The following is a 27716-nucleotide window of genomic DNA, read 5'->3' as shown; positions in this document are numbered from 1 at the left end:
GTGAGCGCAGGGAGGTGGAGAGAGGAGGTGTAGGTGGAACCCTAACTATCTCTGCTTCAAATGGCAGTTAGGGTGGTTTCCAGGTGTAACCAAAACCTTAACTTAAACCAGCTTCAACCCACAGGACAGCTTTGGGCTGACTTCAGGGCTGGCTGATATACCACCTCAACCCTGTAGAGTTCCCAGTACCCACCCTGGGCACCCCCAGGCCTGGGTATCACATTCTAACATGACAGTTTTTAAAGGAAGAAGAGAGCATCTCTCCCTGTGTTCTGCCTTAGGTGAGAAGAGAGTTTCCCGAGACTCCACTCTACCTCCATCGAGTATCCATCCATATACCATTGACTTGAATTGGGCCACATGCCCGTTTCGGAACAATGACTGCTGTTAGAGGCTGAACTGCAGCCTCCCCGCCCCCCATTTACATGTTGAAGTCCTCAATCCCCAGTACCTAAGACTGTACCCATATTTGGAGATGGGGCCTTAAAAAAGGCAATATTTTACGTTTATTTATTTATTGGCCACACTGAGTCTTCACTGCTGCATGAGGGACTCTTTCCAGATGCAGTGAGTTGGGGCTACTCTCTAGCTGTGGCGCAATGGCTTTTCACCACAGTGACATCTCACGGTGCAGAGCGCAGGCTCTAGTGTGCGGGCTTCAGTAGTTGCGGCTCACAGGCTTAGTTGCTCCTCAGCACGTGGAATCTTTCCAGACCAGGGATTGACCTTCTCTCCTCTGCATTGGAAGGTGAATTCTTAACCACTGGACCACTAGCAAAGTCCTTAAAAGAGGTAATTAAGTGAAAATGAGGTTCTGTGGGTGGGCCCTAATCCAATATGCCTGATGTCCTTTTAAGAAAAGATTAGGACACAGATAACACACATTCCAAGGGATGACCATATGCAGACACAGTGGCCATCCACAGGACAAGGAGAAAGGTCTCAAAACAAACCAAACTTGCCAACACCTTGAACTTGGACTCTGAACTCCAGAACAGTGAGAAAATAAGATTCTGTCATTTAAACTACCCAGTCTGTGGTGTTTTGTCAAGTAGCCCTAGCTAGCTGGTACAGCTGGCAATCGGAATGGATCAATCTGGTCCACTCCTGGGGCGCAGTCGGTGTGAGACGCAGCTTGTGGGAGAGGGAGGTCTGGGTTCTGGAGAAGAAAGCTGATGGGAGGATGCTGGGCGCTCGCGGGACAACGCCTGTGACAGATGCCAAGGTTGACCTCCACCCCCACGGCTGCGGCTTGACCCCTCTTCTCAGACCAGCTCCCTTTCTGTGCACACCAGCCCCCTGCTGATTTTCTCCGACATCAGTACAACCGTCTTGTTAGACTTCTGCTTCCCCCTTATCATCACTCTCCAGTTCTCTTTCTAACAGCTGCTCCAGGCAATTTTGCTAGGAGTTTGGCAGGCTGGGGTGGGGAGGGTGTCTCCTAGCTCCTCCCCCACGTCGCTATGCTCTGCCACCTGGTTCCCTCCACTGAAGACCAGTCCTACTTTTACTCTACAACAGCCTCACGTCCCAGTTGTTGGGGGACACAGGGATGCTGGTGAATGTCTAACAACCTGTTTAGTGTTGCTGTATTTGCCAATTTCCGTGGTGTAAACACCCACTGTGGTCCATTCTAAAGGACCCACAAGAGGCCACTGAGCACAGAATTGGGAAGAGATGGCACACGGTGGCAACCCCAGTCCAGCGGTACCCAGGGAGACCTCCCTGTCACCTTCAGGGAGAACAATAAGTAGTGCTGGTATCATCCGAGTGTCAATCCTTGATGATTGGAAAACATCTCCTGGGGCAGGAGAGGGTTAAAAACGTTTTATGAGCCCCTGTGGGAACCTGCGAGCATGAGGAGGGCATGAGAAAATCCTGAGGGTTCCTGGTGCCGTGTCCTGCAAGGGCTCCCTCCCTCGATGTCCCCAGGCTGCGAGGATGAATGCAACCGTAGAGAATCAAGTGGAAGTAGGGCTCAGCCAGGCTCGAGCGCCCAGGACTGTCACTGCCCGCCCCCGGGGAGGCCCCTTCCCCCACTCACCTCTGTACAATTGCTTCCTCTGTTCCCCAGCCCCGCTTCCCTCAGGGTCCCATGCAAACCAGACTCGTGATAAAGGCCACCATTGATGGGCACTTCCTCTGCACCAGGCACTGCGCCGGGCCCTCCAGACCCATTTTCTCATCGAGTTCATAGCACCACCCCCACAGACTTGGTAGGCGTAGTCCTGTCCCCAAAATGAGGTTCACAGAGGTCAGAGGAATGATCTCAAGGTCATGGCGGCAGAGCCGAGGTGAGTGAAAAGCGGTGGGTTTTCCATGGTGCTTCTGGGGTCAAGCAGGCCAGGCCGAGTCATAGAGTAATACTGACAACAACGATGGCTAGAGCTTACCGAGAACTTCATTTCAAGAGTGCATATACGCACTGACTTCACCGTGCGATCGAGGTGAATTATGGCTCCCATTCTGCAGATAAGGAACCCAAGGCCCAGAGAGGGTGTGCGGCTTGCCCTGTGTCACAGCTGGTTAGTGGCTGGGCAGGACTTTGGACTATTTGGAGTAGGGTGGGGCGGGGGCTGCCGCCCAGTCCATCTGTGTTCCCTGCTCCCCAGGCCAGCTTTGGTTCTCATGATATCCCTCCCAGAGGACCAGCATTTTCCTGGGGGTATTTGGGCTGGATCCAAGGTCTGGCAGGCACTCTCTGGGTAGGGGGAAAGGAAATACGTATCCTTCCCCCTGGTGTCTGACCTCCAGCTGGCTGAGCCAGCACCTGGGCGGGGAAGAGGGTAGAATGGCGCTATTCAGAGTTTTCCTGATGCAATAACTGATTGCAAAACCTTTGCCATCCCTGAGCATTTTATGAAGGGTGGTAATTTTGCACAGCAGCAGGAAACCCCAAACTCACCCGGCTGCCAGAACAAGGCACTGCAGGTCAAATGCCAGTCCAGGAATACAGTAACCCTGAGGCTGGGGTGTTAGAAACACCAACCAGAACACCACCAATAACCGCACAGTGGATCCAATTCTTCCAGCACTCCTAATCACGTTTGATCAACAAAGTTCGCTCAGGTGGGAGCGGCAAACCCAAGTCTCAATTTACTGCCAACAATATGGGTTCACTCAAGGTCAGCAGATGTGGACAGGACAGAAGTAAGACTCAGACCTGACCTCCAGACTCTAGCTCTAGCGCTCATTTCTCCATAGTTGGGGACGATGGGTAATGCTGTCAGGAGAGTTCAGAGGCAAACAGAGGTGTCAGGGTGAGAGCAAGTACGGGAAGCTGTAGCCAGACTGACCCAAGTGCAAATCTTGGCTCTGCAAATCAGGCAGATTACTTAACCTCTCTGAACCTTAAGTTTCCTCCTCTGTGGGTGAGAGAGGGTTGTGGTTAAGGGTTTGAGCTGTGGAGTCAGAGTGCCTGGATTTTAATCCTGGTTGCGCTACTTATGACTTCCCTGGTGGCTCAGATGGTAAAGCATCTGCCTACAATGCGGGAGACCCAGGTTCAATCCCTGGGTCGGGAAGCTCCTGGAGAAGGAAATAGCAACCAACTCCAGTACTCTTGCCTGGAAAATCCCATAGACAGAGGAGCCTGGTAGGCTGCAGTCCATGGGGTTGCAAAGAGTTGGACACAACTGAGTGTAACCTGTGTGACTTTGGACAAGTCACTTAACCTCTCTGTGTTCGTTTCCTTGTCTGTCAAATGAACATTTTTAAACCCACCTATAGGCTTGAGGATTTGCTTAGCTAATACTAGTGAGGCTTTTAGCACAGGCCCAGGTTATGGTAAGTAGTCAAAAATAATGAGCCATTATTGTTATCTACAAGATGGAGAAGAAAAGAGCTTTTGGGATGGAAGGAGATAACCCATTCCTGGTGTATGTGTGTGTGGTATGTGTGTGGGGAGGTGTTTGAAAAGAAGTGCATTCTTCACAGATGGAACTGGGGCCTTCTAGAAAGGAAGAAGAAACAGAAGAACGGGACCTGGGCCGGCCCTGGGCCTGCTTTGAGATGTTTCCTGCTGAACAACCACCTGGCCTTCACCTCTGTGTTTCATCGACTCCTTGCTGTGAATCAAGTGCAGCCTCTTTCCAGCCACTCCCCAGTCCCAGCAACAATTCCTTTGAGAGAACAACCTCAGGCCAGAAATCTTACTGCCCAGAGCAGTGAAAGGGCCCAAATGTAAATACATGCAGGCCTCAGAGTTTCACAACTGCCCTGAGTCACTTCTCTTCACAGAATACAGGGCCAAGGCATAAGAGTTCCCAATCTTATCAGTGAGGCTGAACCCAGGTGTCTTTCAGACTTTTTTCATTTGGTCATTTCCAAGTTCTCTCTATTGGAAGGAGGTTCTCTGGATGTTTATGCTGATGGCAGAAAAGGAAATAGAACACAGCTGGGACCCAGGTTTCAAATTTCCCCCATGAAACATGATTTCTGTCTTAATTCTTAATTATCTCTGACCCTTTCCCAGCTGCCTCAGAGGCCTGGCACCTTGCCATGTATTAGTTAGACGCTCTTTCGTTTGCACGTAGCTAGAATTATAGTATTACATAAATAGGAGGAGTTCTTTTCTCACATAAAAAGAAATTCAAAACTGAATAAAGACTGTTGTTATTTTGGCAGCTCAGTGATGTCAAAGCCAGACACACCGTGATTCTGCTGGTCTTTTCGTCAAGTTGCAAGATGGTTGCTGCGGCTCCAGATGTCACATCTGCCCTCCAGGCTGAAAAAGGAGGGAAGAGCACAAATCAGTGGCACTACTGGTGTTGAATAGTTCTTCATCAGTCATTTATTGTTGCTTAAAATACTGTCGTAAAACTTAGTGGCTCAAAACAACAATTATTTATTGGTTCATGTTTCTTGGCATCAGAGTCTGGGCAGGGGTCAGCTGGCAGTTCTTCTTCTGGTCTGATGGGTTCACTCAGCGACAGCAGTTGGTGACTCAGTAGGCGCTATATTGTCCAAGAGAGCCTAAGTTGTGTATCGCGTATCTGGTATTTGCTGCTGGCTTTTAAGATGTGATGACAGAAGCAGAGGTCAGAGTGATGCCATTGCTAGAAGGGGACCACTACCCAAGGAATGTAGGTAGCCTCTGCCAGCTGGAAAAGGCAAGAAGTGGACTCCTTCCCTGAAACTTCCAGAAAGATCAAACTCTGCCAACACCTTGGTTTTACCCCAATAAGACCAGTTTTGGACTTCAGACATCAAGAACTATAAGAGAATAAATGTGCTATGTCACTTATTACAGCAGCAATAAGAAACTATCTCCCTCCATTGCTCTCTCATTCTCTAAGGTAGAGGTTAGCCAACTATGGCCTCATTGCCTGATTTTGTAAATAACTTGTATTGGAACATACATGTCCTTCCCTATTATCTATGTCTGCTTTCATGCTGCAGCAGCACAGGAATTGTGACAGAGACTGAATGGCCCACAAAGTCTAAAATATTTACTATCTGGCCCTTTGTAAGAATAGCTTGCCAGCCCCTGCCTGCTCTAAGAGGCTAGCTGAGGCTTCCTTGCATGGTGGTTTCAGGATAGCAAGAGTACAAGAATTTGCTTCAAAGTTCTGGGAAACAGCCAACAGTTTCAGAGCCTCCTTTTATCAGGAAAGCAAAGCCTTCCCATGGATTCCCAACCAGACATCCTTTCAATCTCATTGGCTAGAACCCAGTCACATGGCCACTCCCAGCCACTGGGGGAGCTGGGAAAGCAGGAACAGGATTCTCATGATTGGCTTAGGCTACTGGTGATCCAGTGTCATAGTCATACTTTTTGCATTTTCATACTGGCATGGGGAAAAAGTGAAAACAGTGACACTATTTTGGGGGGCTCCAAAATCACTGCAGATGGTGACTGCAGCCATTAAATTAAAAGACACTTGTTCCTTGGAAGAAGACCTATGACACACCTAGACGGTGCATTAAAGAGCAGAGTCATCCCTTTGCCAACAAAATTCTGTATAGTCAAAGCCATGGTTTTTCCATACTGGAAAAACCATGTATGGGTGTGAGAGTTGGACCATAAAGAAAGCTGAGTGCCGAAGAATTGATGCTTTTGCACTGTGGTGCTGGAGAAGACTCTTGAGAGTCCCTTGGACTGCAAGGAGATCCAACCGGTCAATCCTAAAGGAAATCAGTCCTGAATATTCATTAGAAGGACTGATACTGAAGCTGAAGCTCCAGTACTTTGGCCACCTGATACAAAGAGCCAACTCACTGGAAAAGATCCTGATGCTGGGAAAGATTGAGGGCAGGAGGAGAAGGGGCTGACAGAGGATGAGATGGTTGAATGGCATCACTGATTCAGTGAACATAAGTTTGAGCAAGCTCTGGGAGACCGTGAAGGACAGGAAAGACTGCATGCTGCAGTCCATGGGCTCTCAAAGAGTTGAACATGGCTTAGTGACTGAACAACATCAAGAATGGCAATCCTCTAATTGGCGGGTGTGTTCCATTAGCAAGGAAAGGAAAAGGGATTTAAAGAGGCAGTTAGCAAAGTTTTCCCTTGATGTGTTGTCTGGGTGGCTCTGAACTTCTTGAATTTATTCGTTCAACAAATAAACATCCAGATATCAAAATCAGCTATGTGCCCACTTCTGGACAAGGTTGGGGGAGGGAAGGGCTAAAATTTCTGTCCTCAAGGAGGCTGCAAGACCCTGGAGAAACTCTTCCCAACAAACAAGAGAAGGTGTGTACAAAGATTTTTCACTAAAGCCCTATTTTCATAGGGAGTTAGTAGAAGCAAGAATGCCTCCATCAGGAATGGATAAACTCTAGTTATATGATGAGCATGTTTATAGCAACTAAAATAAATGAACTAAGTCCTCACACATCAACCCAAATAATTCACCAACACATCTTAAGTAAAAAAAAAAAGGAAAATGCAAAGTAATGTGTGCTCAACTCATTGATGTGAATTACAAAACATAAAACAATGGTATAAATTGCTTATAGATAAATACTGTCTTTTCATACTGTTCATGGGGTTCTCAAGGCAAGAATACTGAAGTGGTTTGCCATTCCCTTCTCCAGAGGACCACGTCTTGTCAGAACTCTCCACCATGACCTGTCCGTCTTGGGTGGCCCTACACGGCAAGGCCTATAGTTTTAAGTTATTTTCATGAGTTTGAGTAAACTTCCGGAGTTGGTGATGGACAGAGAGGCCTGGTGTGCTGGGATCGCAAAGAGCCAGACATGACTGAGCAACTGAACTGAACTGAAATACTGTCTAGTAAAAGAAGATAAACATAGGGGAAGAGGGAAGGGGTATATAGCTGAAACTCTAATAATGTATTTCCTTAAAGAATAGATAAAGGATTAAAATAAACAATAAATTTAAATAACAAGGCAAAATAAAATCTGAAAAGGTTTTTTTTAAAAAGTGGAAAGACACACAGATGGCAAACAGGAACACGAAAAGATGCTCAGCATCACTAATGATCAGGGAAATGCAAATCAAAACCACAATGAGATACCACCCCACACCTGTCAGAATGACAACTATCAAAAGAACAACAAATAACAAGTGCTGGGGCTCATGTGAGGAAAAGGGAGCCCTGGTAATGTGACCGAGAAGGGCACGGCAGCCCACTCCAGTGTTCTTGCCTGGAGAAGCCCAGGGATGGGGGAGCCTGCTGGGCTGCCGTCTATGGGGTCGCAGAGTCGTACAGGACTGAAGCGACTTAGCAGCAGCAGCAGTAATGTAATGTGGGAATGTAAGTTGGTGTAGCTGCAATGAAAAACAGTATGGAGGTTCCTCAAAAATTTAAAAATAAAACTGCTATACAATCCAGCAATTCCACCTTTGGGTATTTATCTGAAGAAAATGAAAACACTAATTCCTAAAGATATATGCACCCCTATCTTCATTGCAGCATTCTTTGCAATAGCCAAGATATGGGAGCAACCTAGATAGATCTGTCAATAGATAACTGGATAAAGAGGATGTCGTATGTACATGCAATGGAATATCAACCATAAAAAAGAGTAACATCTTACCATTAATGACAACATAGTTTGACCTGGAGGATATTATGTTGAGTGAAATAAGTCAAGTAAAGATAAATACTGTCTGATTTCACTTACACATGAAATCTGAGAAACAAAACATATGAACAAACGTAATTAAACAGAAACAGTCATAGATACTGAGAACAAACAGGTGGTTGCCAGAGGAGTGTTGGATGGGGGAGTGAGAAATAGGTGAGGGAGGTTAGAAGGTACATTTCAGTCACAAAATAAATGAGTCACAGATATGAAATGTACAGTGGGGGATTATGTTCAATAACAATGTAAGATTTTGTATGGTGGCAGATGACAACTAGACTTAACCATGGTGGTAATTTTGAAATGTGTAGAAATATTGAATCACTATGCTGTGTACCCGGAGAACGCAGTGGTACCCCACTCCAGTACTCTTGCCTGGAAAATCCCATGGACAGAGGAGCCTGGTGGGCTGCACTCCATGGGGTCGCTAAGAGTCGGACACGACTGAGCGACTTCACTTTCACTTTTCGCTTTCATGCTTTGGAGAAGGAAATGGCAAGCCACTCCAGTGTTCTTGCCTGGAGAATCCCAGGGACGGGGGAGCCTGGTGGGCTGCCGTCTATGGGGTCGCACAGAGTCGGACACGACTGAAGCAACTTAGCAGCAGCAGTAGCAGCAGCCTGCTTGTGTTCCAGGAGCTAACATAGTGTCGTTGGTCAGTTGTACTTCAAAAACAAACAAACTCGTTACAGAAAGAAAAAAATACCAGACTTGTCAGTACTGGAGGCGGAATGTGGGGGAGGGGGAATTGGATGAAGGTGGTCAAAAGGTATAAACTTGCAGCTCTAAGATAAATAAGAACTAGGAATATAATGTACAACCTGATAAATGTAACACTGCTGTACATTATAATTGAAAACTGTTGAGGGAGTGAATCCTAAGAGTTCTCATCACAAGGAAAAAAATCTTTTCTCTCTATTTGATGTTAAATGTATATGAGATGATAGGTGTTCACTAAACCCATTGTAGTAATTATTCCTTGATGTATGTCAGTAGAATCGTTATGTTATAGGCCTCAGACTTATACAGTGCTGTATGTCAATGATGTCTCAATAAAACAGGAAGAAAAAATAAACAAAATTTTAAATTTTTTAAAGAAAATTAAAAAAATAAAAACCTAAATTATTTAAGAAAAAACAAATTACCAGGATTTCAAAGGGACAGCTCCAATGACTATGAGGGTTTCTGGGTTTTGGTTTTTGAATTTTCTTTGTTTTTTTCTGTCATTTCATTGAAGATTGAAGCTGGAGTTCAATTTCTCCATCAACACTAACGTAGGGAAAATCAGAAGTCAGCCCAAATTCTGTCACTGGTGCAAATCCTTACTTCTAAGCCTCAATATCCTCTTCTGTAAAATGGGCTTGTGGCAGAGCTGTCTAAATGACCAACTGGACACAATAAACATTTTTTATAGAGCTGCTCAAATGCACACCTTCTTGCCAATTTCTCTTTCCCTCTCCATGCCCTAAGCCTACAGTCAGGGACAGGGAACCCTGAGGTAGAATAAGGCATCTCCTGTCTTCATGCAAAATACACCCTCTGAGTTGAGAGTCAACTATCATTACCTCAGGGAGGGAATAAGCAACATCACCAGGGTCAGCAGGTGCTTCAGTGGGAACTGGGGGAGTCTGTGGACGCCCTGAGTAGATGGCGGAGGAGGCACCCCTGCACTTTCTCTTTTGGGGCTACAGCAGGGATTTCCCTCGAGAAGAGCCTCCTTCCTCCTTGCCTTCTGACCAGCCCGTGGAGTCCACTTGCCCGGTGTTTCACATCCCCTGGGCGGGTTCTGTCCCTTCCAAGGAAGGTACTCAGGGTGCCCAAGTCACCTCCCCCAGAGCAGCCACTGTTTCCGTGGTGACCCTGAGCCTGTGCAGAAACCAAATGTGAGGAGAGAGCATGCCCAGCCGTCCCTCGGGCATCTGGTGGCCTCCCACGTCCACAGGGCATGGCCCCAAGCACCACCATCATCGTTGTTTGCGTCGTCATCATCCTTGCCAGTGTCTGCACGGCCTTCCCGTTCTGAGTGCCCTGGATGCGGCACGTCCTTTGTGGGCATGAAGACATGTAGACCTCGCTGAGCCCCGTGAGCTGGACTCAGTGGTCCCTCCTTCCTGAGCAGCCGCAGAGTAGTGAAGCTAAGCGGCCCAGCTCACACAGCTGTTCGGTAACAGAGTTAGAACTTTCCCTGAAAGTGAAAGTAAAAGTCACTCAGTCGTGTCCTACTCTTTGTGATCCCATAGACTATACAGTCCACGGAATTCTCCAGGCCAGAGTACTGGAGTGGGTAGCTTTTCCCTTCTCCAGGAGATCTTCCCAACCCAGGGATCGAACCCAGGTCTCCCGCATTGCAGGTGGTTTTTTTTACCAGCTGAGCCACAAGGGAAGCTCAAGAATACTGGAGTGGGTAGCTTATCCCTGCTCCAGGGAATCTTCCTGACCCAGGAATCGAACCGGGGTCTCCTGCATTGCAGGCAGATTCTGTACCAACTGAGCTGTGAGGGAAGCCCAGAATTTGGCCTGGAGTGTCAGTATCCATCTGGCTGCAAAGCCCGAGCTTTTACCTCTTACAGTCCCCATACCCTGTTGCCTCTCTTCCCAGGGAGAGGCAGGATGTGGGATCTGAACACGCTCCCCACCTTCATCCCCTGCGAGGCAGCAGGGGAGGCTGAGCATTCTCTGGAATTGCCCTGAGGATGACTCATGGCCCTCAGCCATCTCCTCTCAGGAAACTCTAGGTTAATTGTGGTCCATTGTTGCTCTCCCCGCTCGCATGTGAGTGAGTGTGAGTGACTGTGGAACAGAGAGGAGGCAGTTCCTGGGCAGGGGGCACAGAGAGAGGAGGGGGCATTCTTGGGAGCATGAGGTGTCCCTTTCCGGAGCCGGAGGTCTGAGCGCCACCTCATCAGGGGCAGGGAGAAGAAGAGAGTCGGGGACCTCTGCCCAGCTCTCAAGGATGCCCTGCAAATTGTATTACCAACCGCCCTCCATGTGCCAGGCATGGGGACATGGTGCAAGAGTGGGAGAATGGGGCAGAGATGATTCAGAAGCCTGACAGGCAGGAGAGAGATTTGAAATCGCTTCTGTGGGCAGAAGAGAGCGGACTTGGGAAACCGAGGAGGTTGCCGGGCAGGGTTGAGAAGCAGGTGTGATGGAGACCACAGATCTCTGGGGCAAGCGAGGGCCTGTGGGGATGGATATACTGGGAAAGGAAGGAATAATTCCAGATTTACAGGTGTTCCCGACACCCTGCCAGCCTGTTTCTGTTCCTGCCCCCACAAGGCGGGAACATTTGTGAGTGGCCACCGGGATTAAATGAGGCGGCCTAGGTTCCGGTGAGAAGAACTGACTCATTGGAAAAGACCCTGATGCTGGGCAAGATTGAAGGCGGGAGGAGAAGGGGACGCCAGAGGATGAGATGGTTGGATGGCATCACCGACTCAATGAACATGAGTTTGCGCAAGCTCCGAAAGTTGGTGATGGACAGGGAAACCTGGCGTGCTGCAGTCCATGGGTTTGCAGAGTCAGATACGACTGAGCGATTGAATTGAGCTGAGGTTTCAGTGCAGGGGCTGCCACTTGCCAGGAGTGGGAGAACTTGAATAAGTCAGTGCACCTTCTGTAAGCACAGAAAACACAGACATCAAGGGCGGCACGCCTGGCTGGATCCCCAAGGCTGGGTCCATGGCTCAGAGTGAAGCCAGGGGAGGGACAGTGGATGGTCTGTGGGTTGGCCCAATACTACTTCCTAGAATATCCACCAAAACGTGTAAGATCTTTGTCAAGCATAACAAAGTCCACTGTTTTGTAGACGTCTTTCCATTTGAATAAATGTAGATCTACACAACTGAAAAATAAAACAAAATACAAGGACTTCCCTAACAATCCAGTGGTCAACACTCCATGCTCCCACTGCAGGGGCCACGAGTTCCATCCCTCGTCAGGAAACTAAAATCCCCATGTGCCATGCAGTGCGGCCAAAAAATAAATAAATAACATTTTAAAATAAAATACAAATAATAAAAAGTAATCTCCCTGGTTTCTTTGTACTTTTAACAGTATGTTGCCTATTAAATTTAAAATTACACACATACCAGAGTCTAAAAAATGATATAAATGAACTTATTAACCAAACAGAAACAGACTCATAGAAACAGGCATAGAAAGCAAACTTATGGTTACCAAAGGGGAAAGGAAGGGGTGAGGGAGGGATAAATTAGGAGTTTGGGATTAACAGGCTTCCCTGGTGGCTCAGATGGTAAAGAGTCTACCTGTAATGCAAGAGACCTGGGTTCAATCCCTGGGTCAGGAAGGTACCCTGGAGAAGGAATGGCTAACCCACTCCAGAAATTCTTGCCTGGAAAATTCCATGGACAGAGGAGCCCGGTGGGCTACAGTCCATGGGATCACAAAGAGTCAGACACGACTGAGTGACTAACAGACACATACTGCTGCTGCTGCTGCTAAGTCACTTCAGTGGTGTCCGACTCTGTGCGACTCCACAGAAGGCAGCCCACCAGGCTCCCCCGTCCCTGGGATCCTCCAGGCAAGAACACTGGAGTGGCTTACCATTTCCTTCTCCAATGCATGCACGAATTCAGTCGTGTCCAACTCTGTGCGACCCTATGGACAGCAACCCACCAGGCTCCTCTGTCCACAGGATTCTCTAGGCAAGAACACTGGAGTGGGTTGCCATTTCCTTCTCCAACAGATACACACTACTATATATAAAATAGATGACCAACAAGGACCTACCATTTAGCACAGGGAACTATATTCACTATCTTGTAATAAACTGTAGTGGAAAAGAATCTGAAAAGGAATATCTATATCCATATCTATATCTATGTCTATATTGCTTGTTGCTAAGTCGCTTCAGTCGTGTCTGACTCTGTGTGACCCCATAGACGGCAGCCCACCAGGCTCCCCGGTCCCTGGGATTCTCCAAGCAAGAACACTGGAGTGGGTTGCCATTTCCTTCTCCAATGCATGAAAGTGAGAAGTGAAAGTGAAGTCGCTCAGTCGTGTCCGACTCTTCTCAACCCCATGGACTGCAGCCCACCAGGCTCCTCCATCCATGGTATTTTCCAGGCAAGAGTACTGGAGTGGGGTGCCATTGCCTTCTCCGTATGTCTATATATATGTATGTATATAACCGATTCACTCTCATATGTATATATATAACTGTACACCTGAAAATAACATCACATTGTAAGTCAACTATACTTCAATTAAAAAAAGGAAACTCCCCAAGATAAAATAAAATTGCATGCACACTCACATCTGTGGCTTGTCTGTCACTTCCTTTGGACAACACTGGTCTAGCTGACTCCTTAGGTCTGGTCCCACTTAGATTAGAAGATGGAATGACAGCCCATCCCTCCTCATTTAAAAGTCCTTCCTTAGGGCAGAGGCAGCTGCATTAATTAGGCTTTTGTTGCATAACAAACCACCCCAAAATGTAGTGGCTTCCAACACGTGTTTACTTAGCTAACAGTTCTGTGAGCCTGCAACTTGGGCCAGGCTCAGCTGGTCCATTCTTCTCTCAATCTTGGCTGGCTATACTCAGTGTTCACAGTCAGTTGGGCAGCTCTGATTCCGGGGTTTGGCTGGCCATGGCCAGGGTGACAGAGAAACAAAGTCTGTGTCCCTTGTCACCCACCAGGCAAGCCCAAGATTATTCACACAGTGGGCCTGAGACTCCAAAAGCTACAGAATACAAGCTGCAGGACATTTGGCAGCCTAGATCAGAACTCAGCCCAGGGCACCAGAGGCATAGCTGTTGTCCAAAGCTAGTGTGAGGCTCAGCCTAAACTCAAGGGCTGGGAAAACAGACTGCCTCTGTAGTGAGAAGCCCTGCCAAGAATTGGGGCCATTTTTGCAATCCACTTTCACCAGCTGAGTGGCTCCAAACAAGGAAAGGACTCACCTTGTTCCCTGGTCCCGCTGTCTGTCAGGACCTCACTGGTGACTTTCATGGGCCTTAGGCACTTGGCCCCCATGGGCTCCTTCCTCCATAAAATGAATGAACATTTGAATAAAAGTTGGGACTTTCCTGGTGGTCCAGTGGCTAAGGTGCAGAGGGGCTGGGTTTGATTCCTGGTCAGGGAATCAGATCCCACATGCTACAACTGAAGATCCTGCATGCTGCAGCTAAGACCTTATGCAGACAAATTAATTACATTTTTTTAAAAATTAAAAATTACTAAATAAAAGTTATATTTTATGACTACATTGATACAATGATGAACATATTCATTTTTTTTCTTCAGATTTTTAAAAGAAAAGAAAATTGAACCATTTTCATGGGCACCTAGAAGTCTCCTGGGCCCGATGTATTGGGTGTCCTGCGCCAGGCAGATGAGTTGGTCCTGCTCTTGGTGGCTGCGTGGGCACAGGGCACAGGGCACCTGAGTGGCTCAGAGGCCCAGCAATTGCTCAGCCACCTGGGAGTCATTCAGGGTGCCAAAGGGTGGGGCAGGTGTCCTCTGACTGAGTTACATATTTCCCCAATTAACTGTGTTTCTAATACTCTATGAGAACCTCAGTGCTTTGTCCTTCATTTAAGCGATGAACCATTGTTAGGCTCCCAGGGAACCTCCCGGAAGCCAGGTGAAACCAGGAAGTGCATTCAGGACTTCAGAGGGTGATATTGACATCAGGGCCCTTCCCCTTTGTCCATCACTTTCCATCTGCCAAGGGCTTTCCCACGCTTCCCTGCCTTTGAACCTCACACCCACTGTTTGAGGTGGATGCAACAGATGGTCCTCCCCCGCTTTTCAAAGATGCAGAAACTGAGGCTTGGAGATATCACAGGACCTGCCAGTTTAGAGGCAGAGTCACCAAGGAGCCCCAGTTCCAAAATAGGAAGTGCTGGGTTTCCACATGCCAGGTGATGTGGCCCTCGTGGTCACTGGTGTGGCCGCCAGCCCTGGTAACCGGAGCCTCCCCTTACACCTGAAGGAGGCCGGCCACAGAGTGCAGGCCTTCACTGATGACCTGTGTGGAGATTTCCTGACGGGCCAGAGGTGTAGGCCACATGAATTTGGGGTGGGATGGGCTGGGCGGTTCTTTCAGCTTCTTGAGGAAGTAATTTATGGCAGCTCTTCAAAATCAAAGCCTGCTTTTTGCTTCTTCTCAGATATGCATACTAGTCTGTTGTTTTTTACAAGGCTATATTACCACATGTCCTATTTATTTAAAAAGACTATTAAAAACTAAAACTAGAGCTACCGTATGACCCTATAATCCCACTCTTGTGCGTATATCCAGAGAAAAACATGGTCCAAAAGGATACATGCGCCCCAATGTTCAGAGCAGCACTATTTACAATAGCCAAGACATGAAAGCAACTTTGGGCTTCCCTGGTGGCTCAGACGGTAAAGCGTCTGCCTGCAATGCGGGAGACCCAGTTTCGATCCCTGGGTTGGGAAGATCCCCTGGAGAAGGAAATGGCAACCTACTCCAGTACTCTTGCCTGGAAAATCCCATGGACAGAGGAGCCTGGTAGGCTACAGTCCATGGAGTTGCAAAGAGTCAGAAATGACTGAGTGATTTTACTTTCCTTTCCTGCCCACAATGCAAGAGACCCAGATTCGATCCCTGGGTTGGGAAGATTCCCTGGAGAAGGAAATAGCAACCCACTCCAGTATTTTTGCCTGGAAAATCCCATGGACAGAGGAGACTTGCAGGGCTACAGTCCATGGGGTTGCAAAGAGTCGGACACAACTTAGTGACTAAACCACCACCATAGGAAGCAACCTAAATGTCCATCAACAGAGGAATGAATAAAGAAGATGTGTTACATATATATCATGAAATACAAATCAACCATTAAAAAGAACGAAATAATGCCATTTGCAGCAACATGGATGGGCCTAGAGATTTTCATACTGCTGCTGCTGCTGCTGCTTCTAAGTCGCTTCAGTTGTGTCCGACTCTGTGCAACCCCATAGACGGCAGCCCACCAGGCTCCACCGTCCCTGGGATTCTCCAGGCAAGAATAGTGGAGTGGGTTGCCATTTCTCCAATGTATACTGAGTGAAGTAAATCAGACAGAGAAGGAGAAACATCGTATGACATCCCTTATGTGAGGAATATAAAGAGAAGTGATACAAATGGACTTACAAAACAGAAAGACTAACGGTCTTAGAGAAAGAACTTTTGGTTGCCTGGGGGAAGGGATAGTTAGGGAGTTTGGATGGACACGTACACACTCCTGTATTTAAAACGGATAACCAAAAGGACCCACTGTACAGCACAGGGAACTCTGCTCAATGTTATGTGGCGGCCTGGATGCCAGTGTGGTTTGGGAGAGAATGGATACATGTATATGTTGGCTGACTCTCTTTACTGTTCACCTGAAACTATCACAGCATTGTTAATCGGCTATAACCCAATACAAAATAAAGTTTTTTAAAAAGAAAAAAAGCATATTAAAAAGGACAGAACTTAAAAGTCAAGTGGCCCTGTCTTTTCTACCATCTTCCAGCAGGGCAGCTGACCTAACCTCTCTGACCTAGCCTCCTGTATCTGAAATGATCAGCCAACACCTGGAACTCCTTTGTGAGGTTTAAGGAAGAAGGATGCAGCAAGTCCCTAGCCCAGAGCTCAGAGGCTAGCTCCAGGCCTCCTGGAAGCACTCATGGTCAGGACTCTCTGCTGCTGCTGCTGCTAAGTCGCTTCAGTCGTGTCCGACTCTGTGCGACCCCATAGACAGCAGCCCACCAGACTCCCCCATCCCCGGGATTCTCCAGGCAAGAACACTGGAGTGGGTTGCCATTTCCTTCTCCAATGCATGAAACTGAAAAGTGAAAGTGAAGTCGCTCAGTCGTGTCCAACTCTTCGCAGGCCCCTGGACTACAGCCTACCAGGCTCTTCCATCCATGGGATTTTCAAGGCAAGAGTACTGGAGTGGTTGCCGTTGCCCTCTCCGTCATTACTCCTAGACATAACCAATTAGATCATATCTTCTTATTTTCAATAAGCAGTCAGCACTTCTCAAATAAAGCAGGACATTGATTTCCAGGTACTTATCTCTGTATGCTATTTATCCAAATAGATTTACATTGGAATTGAGCACTTTAGAAATGTATTAACAGCAAAAATATATTAAACACTCATAATTGGACCACATATGGCTTTCCTTGTCTTCTATATAGATATACTTACTCATTCATTAATTCACTTATAGTAATACCATCCAGACCTATGAATATTAATAGCCTGAGAACAAAATCCTGAGCATTAACTTCTGTTGTATAGGCATTAACTAGGTCTCTGACCTCAGAGTTACAGGGTTTAACCAAATCATTTATTCACACACATCTCTAGTCTCTGTTTAATTTGCCCAAGGCCTTGCATCCAGCATCCATAGGGGCAGAGAGGACCCCGCCCCTCACCAGGCAGTCTTAAAACCCCTGCCGGCTCCCCTGTTCCTGGCCATTCCCATGCGGTCTCTGTGGATGAAACACGTAGTTCATCACCGCAGACCAAAGTAGCCTAAATGCTCTAAGCGTCATGGACATTTTTCTGTGACAACATGAAAAATTGGAACTCTTAGCCCTCACAGTGCCTGTCAGGGAGTGTGGGGTCCAGCCCTGCCTGCCCCACCAGAGCCAGACCGGTGTAAACTGAGATGCAGGAGGTGGGGGGGGGGGAGCCTGGAGCCTGCATACCAGTCATATTTCCCACATGCGCCCGCCCACCCAAAGCCATTCCAGTTAGCTGGCTGCTAAGGATGCCCTCCCTGCTGGCCCTGAGAAACCACCCTGTGCCTGGCTGGCCCCTGTGTCCCTCAGGCGGTGGTGACAACAAGTTTCCTGCTCTAGCTTTGGAGCCCTATGTAAGGTCAGATCCCAGAGCGGAGGAGAGGGCTTCAGCTCTCAATTCAGTGCTGCCACATACATGCTGGACTCAACATGCCAGACTTGGGACATAGAGACAGCCTGGACAGCCAGGATGCCTGGAGTAATTTGCCGATGAGTTTAGTGGACTGTGGAGAGGAGCAGGGGGCCCTGAAGGTACAGAGCAGGGGGTACCTAATAAACCTAGTTGAGATGGGTCTAGGAAAGGTGAGATCAGGGCAGGCTTCCCAGAGAAGGTGACAGCTGAGCTGTATTCTGGATACCACACAGAGATGGGAAGGGCATTCCAGGCAAAGGGTTCAATCAGGGCAGAGGCTTGGAGGCACGTGAGCCTGGTGAGGGGGAGGGGATTAGGAGAAATGGGGACACCCATTGGTGTCCTGAGTATAAGGACTTGGAGGGGCCTGAGTATAAGTTGTAGACTTTGTCCCGGGGCCCTGGGGAGCAGGCCGGGAGGGAGGGATGGCCAGCTCTGTGATTCTAGGTCTAACTCTAGCTACCTTGCAGGCATGGACAATGGACAGAAAAGGGTAGGACACTTGGAGGCAGAGGTCCCTTCGGAGCTGCTGCAGAGGCCAGCTAGGAGGGGAGGGCAAGGGTCCTATGAAGACCGTGGCACTGGCAAGGTGGAAGTCAGAGAGGAGGGGACCCAGATCTGGGTGCCTCGTGTGAGAAGGGGTGAGTGAGGAGCAGGGGACCTAGGAGAGCACAGCTCCCAGCCTGTGGGGCCAAGAGCCTGGCCCACTAACAGGAGGACAAGCCCATTTTCCAGATTGTGTCAGGAGACAGGGCTGGAGATAAAAGATCTCAAGATACTAGCATACCTCAATCTATTGCACTTTGTTTTGTTGTCCTTTGCAGATACTACGTTTGTTTTTGTTTTTGTTTTACAAATTGAAGGTTTGTGGCAACTCTGCATCGAGTAAGTCCATTTGTGCTATTTTTCCAGCAGCATTTGCTCACTTCATGTCTGTGTCTCAGATTTTGGTTATTCTTGCAGTATTTCATCTTTTTCCTTGTTATGTTTGTCATGGTGATCTGTGATCAGTGATCTTTGATGTTACTATTGCAATTATTTTGTTGTTGTTATTGTTTTGTATTTTTAGATTAAGATATATACTTTTTTTTAGACACAGTGCTATTGTACATGTAATAGACCACAGTAGAGTATAAACATAGCTTTTATATGCACTGGAAAACCAAAAGCTTGTGTGACCTGCTTTATTGCAATATTCATTTTACTGCGGCAGTCTAGACTCGAATCCACATCTTCAAGGTCTACATGTATTTGTGCAGGGCTGGGCCACTAGTTCCCAAGTGTCCACTATGAGAGGTAGAGCTCGGCAAAGCCTGGGTTATCGGATGTGAACAGCCATTGGACAAGACCTGAATGCTGGGAAAGATTGAAGGCAGAAGGAGAAGAGGGCACCAGAGGATGAGATGGCTGGATGGCATCACCAATGCAATGGACATGAACTTGGGCAAACTTTGGGAGATGACTAGGGACTGGGAGGCCTGGCATGTTGCAGTCCATGGGGTCGCAGAGACTTGGACAAGACTGGGCGGCTGAACAACAACGACAAAGGGAAGCGAAAGGGAAGATCAATGTCATCCCTGATGAGGATGTGGGGCGGTGTAGACGAGCATTCATTGAAGACAAGGGGACAGCTTAGGAAAGCCATCTGGCAATATCTACTGATGTCAAGCTCATTTCAACATGTGGTGGATGCCCAGCAAATGCAGAGCTGGTGAATGAACGAAGAAGGCGAGGGGCAGCCACAGGGCAGACAGAGAGGGGCGATCAGAGAGGTGGGTGGAGAGCAGCCACACTCTGACGGGGGCGGGAAGATGCTGGGACACAGTGATCATGCCGCAGAGGGCTTGTGGCTTAGACACCCTTTGGACATATTGAACGATGTGCATTCCTTCTTTTAATCCTCTTCCCCACAGTCATTCACGTTTTCTTTTCTTCCCAGATATTTCTGTATCACCCACTACTTGCCAGGCACCTTGCCAGGCTGAACATCCAGTAATGACCAAGAAAGACCCAGTCCTCACCCTCATGGAGCCTACAGACTGGACATGGAGATGCAGAAACAAATAGGTACATGGAACCGTCACGTTTCCTGGGCACAGATGTCTTCCTGGGCACTTCTCTGGGAGGTGGAGTCTTAGCAAAGATGGTAATTACAGGCTCTAAGGCCCTTTCACTCTGTGATCCCATCCGCTGGTGACCACCTTCCTGAGGGTTGACGCAGCCATGACTGTTCCCATTTTACAGATGAGAAATGGAGAGGTGACCTGCCCAAGTTCACACAGGCTCCACACTATAACCCAACCCGGGGCCCCTTATATAAACCTTGGGGAAAAAGTATGTTAGGAAACTGCAGGGGAGCAAGCCCTGGTTCTGTAGATTTGCTTATTCTGGACATTTTAAATGAATGGAATCATATCATATGTTGTGGTCTTTGTAGCTGGTTTCTCGTACTTAGCCCAGTGTTTTCAAGGTTCACCTGTGCTCTAGAATGCATCCGTACCTCATTTGTTTTCATTGCTGAGTAATATTCTGTTGTATGGATAGACTGTTTCATTTATCCATTCACCCACTGATGCACATTTGTGTTGCTTCCACCTTTCACATGTTACAAACGACGCTGCTGGGAACATTCGTGTATGAGTTTTTGTGTGAACACATTTCTCATGGGTCAACACCCAGGAATTTCTGGGTCAGATATAATTCTATGTTCACACTGCCACTGTTTGGCAGGAAGCAAAATCAGTCCCAATTTTCAGATAAGAAAGAGAGACTCCAAAAAGTCCAGTGACCGTCCCAGTTGTATAGAGAAAGTGACCGAGGAGGTTTTCTGTATAGTATCAGTTCAGTTTAGTCGCTTAGTCGTGTCTGACTTTTTGCGACCCCATGAATCGCAGCACACCAGGCCTCCCTGTCCATCACCAACTCCCGGAGTTCACTCAAACTCATGTCCATCAGGTCAGTGATGCCATCCAGCCATCTCATCCTCTGTCATCCCCTTCTCCTCCTGCCCCTAATCCCTCCCAGCATCAGGGTCTTTTCCAATGAGTCAACTCTTTGCATGAGGTGGCCAAAGTATTGGAGTTTCAGCTTCAGCATTAGTCCTTCCAATGAACACTCAGGACTGATCTCCTTTAGAATGGACTGGTTGGATCTTCTTGCAGTCCAAGGAACTCTCGAGTCTTCTCCAACACCACAGTTCAAAAGCATCAATTCTTCAGCGCTCAGCTTTCTTCACAGTCCAACTCTCACATCCATACATGATCACTGGAAAAACCATAGCCTTAACTAGACAGACCTTTGTTGGCAAAGTAATGTCTCTGCTTTTGAATATGCTGTCTAGGTTGGTCATAATTTTCCTTCCAAGGAGTAAACATCTTTTAATTTCATGGCTGCAATGACCATCTGCAGTGATTTTGGAGCCCAAAAAAATAAAGTCTGACACTGTTTCCACTGTTTCCCCATCTATTTCCCATGAAGTGATGGGACCAGATGCCATGATCTTCATTTTCTGAATGTTGAGCTTTAAGCCAACTTTTTTGACTCTCTTCTTTCATTTTCATCAAGAGGCTTTTTAGTTCCTCTTCACTTTCTGCCATAAGGGTGGTGTCATCTGCATATCTGAGGTTATTGATATTTCTCCCAGCAATCTTGATTCCAGCTTGTGCTTCTTCCAGCCCAGCGTTTCTCATGATGTACTCTGCATATAAGTTAAATAAGCAGGGTGACAGTATATGTGATTTTAAAAGCCAAGATCTTTCAAGCCACTCTGCTGTGCCTTGTAAGGGCTCAGTTCCTATACCTTTAAGATATATGGTGGGTCTGGGGGGAGAAGATGCTGTCAGAATTAAACCAATGAAGTAAGCAGGGTCTCTGCCTCTGAGTGACTTACTATGTCACTCACATGATGAAACTTAACCAGCAGCTGCTTTATGCGAGGCTTCGTGCTTGGTGTGGCGATGGCCACAGAGGTAAAGGGTGTGCTCTTCTGACTCCCAAGGGGCTCTTGCTCATTTGAGGGATGCCGTGGGCAGGTCAGTGGATGATGCTGCTGGGCGACAAGTGCTGTGGCCCAAAAGAGTGCTCAGGGCACGTGGCGGGAATGGAGGAGGCCATCCCGAGCTTCTGGCTGGCCAGGTGAGCACTGAGCAATAAGCAAAAGCAAGACATTTTAAGGTGAGAGGACAGTTTGCTTAAAGGCATTACCGTGTTAGTGGGTCAGAGTGGAAGGTGCAGGCAGAGACCTGGACAAGAAGCTGAGGGCTGGTCAAGGCGTCTAGCACTGCACTGAGGAGACTGGCGTTGGCCTTTTGAAGTATCTGAAACAAGAATAATACAGAATAATTTGAGGGTTGGAAAAATCCCCTGGGGCAATGGAGAGACTGAGAGGCAGAGGTGAAAATGGGGCAGGTTAGAAGTCTGTTGCACCTGTCTCAGCAATAGAAGAGAGAGCCTGAACAGGACAGCAATGATGGAGTGGAGAGGAAGTGACTAATGAGAAACACATCTAGCAAGGGGGAAGCGTCTGTGCCATTAACTGTCTCTGACAGAGGTGACCTCTGGGATGGAGTGGATTGAATGGGGCCCCCCGGAAACCATTTGTCTACTCGGGACCTGCCTATATGGCCTTATTAGGAAAAAGGGTCTTTAGAGATGTTATTAAACATCTTCAAATGAAATTGTCTTGTATTATCCCAATAGGTCCTTAAATCCAATGACAGGAATCCTCATAAGTGATAGAGAAGAAGAGACACAGATGAACATATTTATAAAACAGAAACAGAATCACAGACACAGAAAAAAAATGTATGGTTACCAAAGGGGAAAGGTAGAGTGGGAGAGTGATAAATTAGAAGTTTGGGATTAACAGATACATACTGCATGCATGCGTATATGCTTAAGCCGCTTCAGTCGTGTCCAGCTCTTTGTGATCCTATAGGCTGTAGCCCACCAGGCTCCTCTGCCCATGGGATTTTCCAGTAAGTATACTGGAGTGGCTTGCCATGCCCTCCTCCAGGGGATCTTCCCCACCCAGAGATCAAACCCAAGTCTCCTGTACCTCCTGCAGTGCAGGCGGGTTCTGTATCACTGAACCACCAGGGAAGCCCAACAGATACATACTACTATATATAAAACAGATAACCAACATGGTCATACTGTATAGTATAGGGGACTATATTCAGTATCTTGTTATAACCTATAATGGAAAAGAATCTGACAAAGAATATATATATTTGAATATATATGTATATATCTGAATCACTCTGCTGTATACCTGGAACTAACACAACCTTGTAAATCAACTATACTTCAATAATAAAAAATAAATGGAAAATAAGACAAGAGAGAGCGAGAGGAGAAGGCCATGTGAAGATGGAGGTGACACAGCCATAGGCCAAGAATACCTGGAGCCCCCAGAACCTGGAAAAGCTAAGGAGGGATTCTCTGAGAGCCCTGCTGGAACCTTGAATGTGCACTTCTGGACTCCAGAGTAGTGAGATAAACCATTTCTGTTGTTTTGAGCCACCATGTTTGTAGCAATCTGTTAGAGCTGCCCTGGGAACACTGAATATTCATTGGAAGGACTGATGCTGAAGCTGAAACTCCAGTACTTTGGCCATCTGATGCGAAGAGTTGACTCATTGGAAAAGACCCTGATGCTGGGAGAGACTGAAGGCAGGAGGAGAAGGGGACGACAGAGGATGAGATGGCTGGATGGCATCACTTACTCAACGGACACGAGTTTGAGCAAGCTCCAGGAGTCGGTGATGGACAGGGAAGCCTGGTGTGCTGCAGTCCATGGGGTCACAGGGAGTGGGACACGACTAAGCGACTGAACAACAACAGGGAGACTAATACACGGGGCAATGCGGGTTTCAGACGAAGAGGGAGGAAGCGCCCTACTCCCAGCCTGCAGACCCAGAGGCTGCAAGGAGAAGCTCTCACCCGGGCCATGCCTCCTGCTAAAAAAACAATGGCCAGTGTTGCCACATGAGGATTAGTCAAATAAGGATGAGCTCTGACTTTCCTTGGGTAATGCAGTCGGGCTGGAGGCCAAGGCTTCTGGAGGGGTGAGTGGAGTCGTCACCCGGTCAGCCAGCAAGGAAGAGCCGCATCAGATACTTCCCAGAAAAAGCCAAGCTCCGTGGGAACCTGCGAGAAACCCAACCAGGCTCGCAAGTGGCACACCCGAACATGAACCAGTCCAGCAAACTCTAGGTCACCAGCCCTCCACACCCCTCTCCATATAGTGAGCTCACCCCCTGTCGGCCACAGAGCTCTCTTGGGATCAGCCCTGCTCGGGGTGAGGTGATCCTGGCCAAGCACTCTCTAGACTCTGGCTCATGGGGTCCAGACAGCTCAGAGACAGGACAGGAAAGGTCGTATCCTCACTGGCCCCTCATCAGAGGCTGGGGGAGCCCCATGTGGCTCGAGAGCTTTGGAATCTGATAAGCTGGGGTTCACATTTCCAGCACCACCTCTTCATACCCCTGTGTCTCTGGATAACTTCAGTCATTTTACTCAGCCTCAGTTTTCTCGTCTCTAAAATGGGGACGGTGAGACCCTCATCGCAAGACTGTTTAGAAAATTAAACAAGCTGTCATATGCCAAGTGCCCTGCACAGAGGCACTATTTCTATCAGTTGGCAAACACGTGTTGAACACCTACTGTGTGCCAGCTCTTGGGGAGGCTGCTGGTGAACAAGCAGGTCACTGCCCTCATGGAGCCACTCGGTAGCAAGGCAGACAGAGCCCAGAGTTCAGTAGAAACGCAGAAACAGTCCAGAGTGGGAAGGCTCTGATGAGAGGGTCAGGGGGTCAAGGGGAATCCCAGAGGAAGGTAGGCTGAGTTAGAATCACATTTCTGATGTGCCAGAAAGACTCATGGATCAGCTTGGGATCATAGAGCAAGTAATGGCCAGGTCAGTATTCAGATCCACGCTTCAAGCCTCCACCAACTGCCACCTCTGTTCTAGGGCCTGGCAGTCCCTGAGGTCCAGGCGTGTAAGATTGGACCAACTCAACATCAGAGAGTCAGCCTGCCTGGAACATCACTGGCCAGAGGCCCTGAGGCTTCCACCCTGAGCACGGCCTCTGACCCACTGCCCAGGGGGATGTGGATGAATAATTGGGTTGTTTCCCTTTTGTGGTGATTACTAGTATATTTTCGATGAGTATGTGTGGACAGGTCTTTGTGTGGGCACCTGTTTTCATTTCTCCTGGGCAAATTCCTAAGAGAGAGTGGCTGGATCGTGATGCATATAATTGAACTTTGCAGAGAGAGAGAGCGCACCTCAGTCACTTTCCTCTATAAGGGCACCAACCCCACTGTGGGGGCTCCACCCTCAAGACTTTAAATACCTCCCAAAAGGCCCCACCTCCACATATCTTCACGTTGGAAGTTAGGTCTTCAACATATGAATTTGCAGGGGACTCAAACAAATATTCAGTCCATGACAGCCATTCTGATATATGAGTCATGGTATCTTACTGTGGTTTTAACTTGCATTTCTCTGATGACTAATGACATTGTGCATCTTTCAATGTGCTCATTTGGCATCTGTTTATCTTCCTTGGTGATAAAAGATCTGTTCAAATCTTCTGCCCATTTTTTTTTTTCTAATTACTGAGTTTGAGAGTTCTTTATGTATTCTGGATACAAGTCCTTTATCAGATCCATAATTTGCAAATATTTTCTCCTGGTCTGTGGTTTAGCTTACCACCATTTTCTTAATAGTATCTTGAACTCGATGAAGTTCAATTTATCCATTTATTTCATGGGTTACACCTTTTCTTTTCTTTTTTGGCCAGCTGGCATATGGGATCTTAGTTCCCCAACCAGGGATCAAAACCCCCGCCCCCTGCACTGGAAAAGCAGAGTCTTAACCACTGGACCGCCAGGGAAATTCCTGATGGATTCTACTTTTGAAATACCAACTAAGAAATCTTTGTCTTATACAAGGACACAAAGGTTTTCTCCCACATATTTTACTCTAAAAAGTTTATCATTTAGGTTTCACTTTGAGACCTATGATACATTCTGAGTTAACTCTTCTATATGGCACTGCTGCTAAGTCGCTTCAGTCGTGTCCGACTCTGTGTGACCCCATAGACGGCAGCCCACCAGGCTCCCCCGTCCCTGGGATTCTCCAGGCAAGAACACTGGAGTGGGTTGCCATTTCCTTCTCCAATGCATGAAAGTGAAAAGTGAAAGCAAAATCACTCAGTCGTGTCTGACTCTTAGGGACCCCATGGACTGCAGCCTACCAGGCTCCACCGTCCATGGGATTTTCCAGGCAATAGTACTGGAGTGGGGTGCCATTGCCTTCTCTGCCTGTATGGCACAGGTATGGTCAAGTTCATTTTCCGGCATATGGATACCCAATTGTCCCCAAAAGACTATCCAGTCTCCACAGAATTGCCTTTGCACCCTTATTTTTTAAAATCATTTATTCATCTATGTGTGGGTATGTTTCTCTTTCAGTTCCATTGAGCTATTTGTCTATCGTTAGGCCAATCCTAATCTGCCCTGACTATTGTAGCTTTTTAAAAAAATTTATCTGATTGAAGGATAATTGCTTTACAGAATTCTGTTGCTTTCTGTCAAGCCTCAACATGAATCAGCCATAGGTATATATATATCCCCTCACTTTTGAACCTCCCTCCCATCTCCCACCCCTTCTGACCCCTCTAGGTTGATACAGAGCCCTTGTTTGAGTTTCCTGAGCCAGAGAGCAAATCCCCTTTGGCTATCTATTTTACATGTGGTAATGTAAGTTTCCGTTTTACTCTTTCCATACATCTCACCCTCTCCAGCATTTATTGCTTGTAGACTTTTTGATGATGGCCATTCTGACCGGTGTGAAGTGATACCTCATTGTAGTTTTGATTTGCGTTTCGCTAATAATGAGCGATGTTGCACATCCTTTCATGTGTTTGTTGGACATCTGTATGTCTTCTTTGGAGAAATGTCTGTTTAGGTCTTTTTCCCACTTTTTGATTGGCTTGTTTGGTTTTCTGGCATTGAGTTGTGTGAGCTGCATGTATATTCTGGAAATTAATCCTTTGTCAGTTGTTTCATCTGCTATTGTTTTCTCCCATTCTGAGGGTTGTCTGTTCACCTTGCTTATGGTTTCCTTTGCTGTTCAAAATCTTTTAAGTTTAATCAGGTCCCACTTGTTTACTTTTGTTTTTATTCCTGTTACTCTAGAAGGTGAGTCATAGAGGATCTTGTTTTGATATATGTCATCGAGTGTTCTGCCTATGTTTTCCTCTAAGAGTTTTATAGTTTTTGGTCATTTATGTCCTTAATCCACTTTGAGTTTATCTTTGTGTATGGTGTTAGGAAGTGTTCTACTTTCATTCTTCAACATGCAGCTGTCCAGTTTTCCCAGCACCATTTATTGAAGAGGCTGTCTTTGCCCCATTGTATATTCTTGCCTCCTTTGTCAAAAATAGGTACCCATAGGTGCATGGGTTTATTTCTGGGCTTTCCATCTTGTTCCATTGGTCTATATTTCTGTTTTTGTGCTAGTACCATACTGCCTTGATGAATGTAGCTTTGTAGTATAATCTGAAGTCAGGAAGGTTGATTCCTCCAGCTCCATTCTTCTTTATCAAGACTGACTTTGGCTATTCAAGGTCTTTTGTGTTTCCATATGAATTGTGAATTTTTTTTTCTAGTTCTGTAAAAAATGCCATTGGTAATTTTATAGGGGTCACATTGAATCTGTAGACTGCATTTGGTAGTATAGCCATTTTCACAATATT

General features: G+C 47.1%; 2 long non-coding RNA genes across 3 annotated transcripts; one reads left to right on the top strand and one right to left on the bottom strand.

Moving 5' to 3' along the window:
- Positions 1-141: 141 nt before the first annotated feature.
- LOC147359606 (uncharacterized) lies at positions 142-13399 on the bottom strand. 2 transcript variants are annotated; one of them, XR_015140260.1, is made up of 4 exons: positions 13328-13399; positions 9615-10234; positions 4653-4726; positions 142-782 (listed from the first exon to the last, which is right to left on the bottom strand). It is a non-coding gene; the product is annotated as an uncharacterized LOC147359606 (long non-coding RNA). The 2 variants fall into 2 exon arrangements; XR_015140259.1 differs by lacking the exon at positions 142-782 and having other exon boundaries at positions 3975-4726.
- LOC147359607 (uncharacterized) lies at positions 1816-4839 on the top strand. The gene is made up of 2 exons (XR_015140261.1): positions 1816-2294; positions 3937-4839. It is a non-coding gene; the product is annotated as an uncharacterized LOC147359607 (long non-coding RNA).
- Positions 13400-27716: the final 14317 nt, after the last annotated feature.

The sequence above is a fragment of the Bos grunniens genome, chromosome 14, assembly GCF_055505025.1.
Source record: "Bos grunniens cultivar Pamir isolate PY7600 chromosome 14, Bosgru_T2T1.0, whole genome shotgun sequence".
Classification (NCBI taxonomy): Eukaryota; Metazoa; Chordata; class Mammalia; order Artiodactyla; family Bovidae; genus Bos; species Bos grunniens.
This window is presented reverse-complemented; position numbering and strand designations above follow the sequence as displayed.